Source organism: Phallusia mammillata, chromosome 6 (assembly GCF_965637545.1).
Source record: "Phallusia mammillata chromosome 6, kaPhaMamm4.hap1.1, whole genome shotgun sequence".
Taxonomy (NCBI): Eukaryota; Metazoa; Chordata; class Ascidiacea; order Phlebobranchia; family Ascidiidae; genus Phallusia; species Phallusia mammillata.
The window spans coordinates 7,922,350-7,926,556 of record NC_137257.1 but is presented as its reverse complement, the minus strand read 5'-3'; positions in this window follow the sequence as shown (position 1 = coordinate 7,926,556).

Sequence of the window (4,207 nt, the reverse complement as noted above, 5' to 3'; positions counted from 1 at the left end):
TTATATACCGGCGTGCGTCATGCTCTGTTGGTCACCGCAAAAAGCAGACCGTTCGCGTCACAAGGGCCACTCAGACTTCTCAAGAAGCCACCCGATTACCACAAGGCTACTTTGACTCCGTCGATTTGGGAAACCTTGTTTTCTCCGTAGCAAGAATTTGAAACTGGAAGGATTTTTGAAAAAAGGTTAAGAAATATGTGAAATAAGTAAAAAATGGTAAATTTGTAAGTATGGCTGGACATATTTTTATCTGTCAGACTGTGATTGTAAACTTTTTTTGGTATTAATATATAGCTGTGATAGGAAATTTTGAAATTTTCTGGCAACTTATTGACATGTCAGTTAACCCTTTGGTCAAGTTTCAACTATGAAACAAGAAAGCCTTGTAAAAAAATGAAACAAAAGATTTTGATGTTACATTATTACTTGTCACTGTTTATTATATAGTACCGCAAACTGGGTCACTAAACGATGACTTTGTCAATCGAGAAGAGAATTAAAATCTACGGTGACACCTCGGGATGAAAGACTGACCGTAAATTGGGCCGGCCCGTTGATTCTGTAACCGGCAATTTCGGTTTACTATTACGAGCCCCTGTCTCGTGCGACGCGGCGTGTCGATGGCCCTTTTCCGGCTGAATGAAAGTGGTAGCTACTGTCGCGATTTTTGATTCAGTGGTATTGAACCAAGAGAGAAAATTGGTAGAATGTTGAGGGTTTTTGGTTTAGAAATTCTACTGCAAATTTATGCTATGTACATAATGACTTGTTAGCGTAATCCATTCATGTAAGTATGCACGTGCCAAAAATTTGATTAGCTTTTTCGTATTTTTGTTACCGAGATACAATCCATAGCGCTAAAATACTTTTGTGTGCATATCCTTAGCGTTGAAAATAGTATACCTTGTGTATGTCAGAATTAGACACGAACGGCTTGTAATAGGTGGCTAATGCAGTCCAAAGTGTGAAAAAGGTTGAGAGTTATTGGTTAGCATTTACTCATGGAAGGTGAATTCCCTTAACAGAGACCACCCTGCTCGTTGTTGCTTTTGCGTCATTGGGAGGGGCACGTACGTGGCGTCGGACCACCCAATCTGCTGGCGTTACGACAACAACGTCATCAATCGACCGTGACCACAGAACAACGAAGTCAAATTTGACAAGTCATTTTTATGCGCTAATAATAGTTCACACAACTGTAAATAGTAACTGATATTGATGAAGTGTTGTTAAGGTTCTGGATTGTGAGTCTGAATAGCTCTTTTCGGATCAGGTTCGGACTTAAGTTTAACTGAAGCGGGCTCAAATTGGGCCTCATTTTTACCAACTTTTCGAACTAATACGAACTTTGTTTTAAAAAGTCAGGATTCGGGCCAGGTTTGAAACTTGTACTTTCGGATTCGGGTCGCAAGTTCATGCTCGTTTACAGCTCTATATTGAGTAAGTTATAAGTTGTCGTAGATAAGTTTCCAAACATTGACATAAGAAACTAAACAGTTCGCTGACATAAAATTTTTGATTTTTTTCTATTTTTGTATATATTGGTCAATAGAGTCTTCACAGGAAAAGCCCTTCAATAAACACGCTGCATCAATTCAGTTTATTATTCATACACCCAGTGGCAAAAGTAAGTCCGAACGGTCCAGAAAGCCGAGCGGAATTAAAATCCAATTCGTATCATAGACTGTTTGATTTCGTCCACCAAAACGAACAAGAAACCAGCTAAAGTTTTCCCAGCCCCAGTCCATTAACTCATTGTACTTGAAATTTGACAGGAAAATAATTACACTTTGCCACGCTACACCATTTTCCCACCACACAGCAGGTGGTCTGTTATTTTAAACCTGGCATTGGCCCAATATCCCTATTAGATTACGCACTATACAGACATTGTGTTTATGTACCACACAATTAGAGCGAATTAATCATGACAAAGTTTGTTTTCAAAATTTTTGCAGTGTGTTTTCGTTTCACTAATACTGAAGGCAAAAATTCAATGGCAGATCAAATCGAGAAAACGGTTGCTTTCGAAAAAATACTCGTTTTGTGACAGACATATGAAAAATACAATAATAACAAATCGGATCATTAACTTAACACCACGACCGTATATCCAAAACCCCTGATCTAGTCCATCATACCTTAACTCATAGCGTGGGAATCTTTCATTGAAATTGGGTTTAAATATTCTGATAGGCGTAACTCGCATCAATTACCTATGATCTGTGTACACACCAAACTTGACGATATAACCCGCTGTGTACAATACGTACAATGTGGGGATAAGGAATGCATGTGTGGTGCAATGTACTGTGCAGGCAACAGCACACTTCATTGGGTTGTAATGATCAAGGCCTGCAGTGTGCCACCTGTGCAGAGTTGTAAGTCACGTCGGGCATTTCGGGCCGGGTTCGGGCTTCGGTTAAAAAAACGGGCTTAAATCGGTCCTGGCTTTACACTTTGTGTCAGCATTTTTTTGAATAAATTTAACTTGCTAAGTAGCCAATTACTGGACCTGACCTAATGTCAAACAACCCTAAAACGCCTTGTTTGAGATCAATTGTCTATTGTGTTTGCTGTCTTGGTCTTTCCTGAGGCTTTAATGTACACGTCCAACTGAACTTTTGGGCCTAAACAGGCTTCACAAAAACGATTCGGTTTGCAAATTTGTGTGTTAGGCTATACGTGCGTATATAGTACACAAGTAGTACACACCCCATTTACTTGCAATTTAAAGCAAAATATCAATTTTTCATGTGATTTACAATGAAAATATGTCAACACGTTTAACATTATAGCTTTATGAGTTTTTGGCGAGTTACATTTTGTTGTCCATGAAAACGATTTCAACTTCAACAATTTCATAAAAACAAAGGCTTTTCTTGCTCTGTTTTAGTTTTGATGAAGGTAACATCAAATCCAATTCAAAAAACATACAGCAAACAGGCAAACCCCAAAGTTTATGCGATAGTTTACATAATCAGTCAACGCTGAGGAGTTGTCCATCGACTTTCAACCCTTAAAACCGCCAAGTTTATGCTTTGCCGAGAGAAACGGAAGCGGCAAGCTTTCGAACCCTAACCGATGTGTGTTTCTTTTGGGAGAAATTCGCTATAATCAAACAAGCGCACACCCATGCGTGCAATTGAAAAGCACTTGACTTGTATTGACGCAATATAGCCATGAAAGTGTCTTAGTTTGCCTCTTGTCAAAGTAAGCGTTTTTTTGGCTACTAACTGGTAATTACCGTTTCGATTAAGTTGATGTTATCATTATTGATGCGTCGGTTTAGTAGCCGAGGAGTTAGCGATAAAAAGACTGGAGAATTGTATTTCGTGGCCCGTGTTTATGGTTGCAGTTTAAGCATTGCCTGGAAATATGGTATAGCTACCTTATTGTGGATGCAAGGCCTAAACCAGGGGTCTCAAACTCAAACTGCTTTAAGGGCCAAAAAAAACTTTTTAAGTAAGTCGAGGGCCGCACCATCGAAACATTTGTTACAGTGTAACATGCAACAAAAGTATTGCATGATTTAAATCTAAAATGTTCATTTATACCATTAACCACATTAAAAACAACACAAAAAGAAACAGATATATAGTGTAATTAAACACAAGAACCAATTGCTTTGTGTGAAAACAATGACCTTTAATGACGCAACAATGGAAAAAATATGACGCAACAATCGAAATTGCTCATTCTAAAGAGGAGCTTTTAAATTTTTTTCTATTAAAACGCTGCATATACCACTAAAAGAAAGTGATTGTATCTTGTAAACTTACTGATCTGACAGGGTATTAGGCCTACGCCTGAGTAAAACACATAACTTCTAAAAGTGACTTCGCGGGCCGCACAAAAACACTTGGAGGGCCGCACAAAAACACTTGGAGGGCCGCGTGTTTGAGACCCCTGGCCTAAACCAATGAGAAATTCCTTGCATGATAAAATCTTAAGTTATATGTTCGGGATGATGCAAAATTGTTTTAAGCTTAAAAACTTTGGAAGTGCAAAACAAGTTTGTTTGACCTGTGCAGCTTAAATTCACATCCAGCCGCTTTAAACCAGCACGTCATAAGATTTATTTCTAAAACATCCAATGACTTGTGACATCACTGTTGAGGCAATAAATACCAAACTGTTGGATCCGCCATCTAATACATTAATGTAACTACGTGTAGTTCACCCTTTAAGTATCATTTCCAACAAG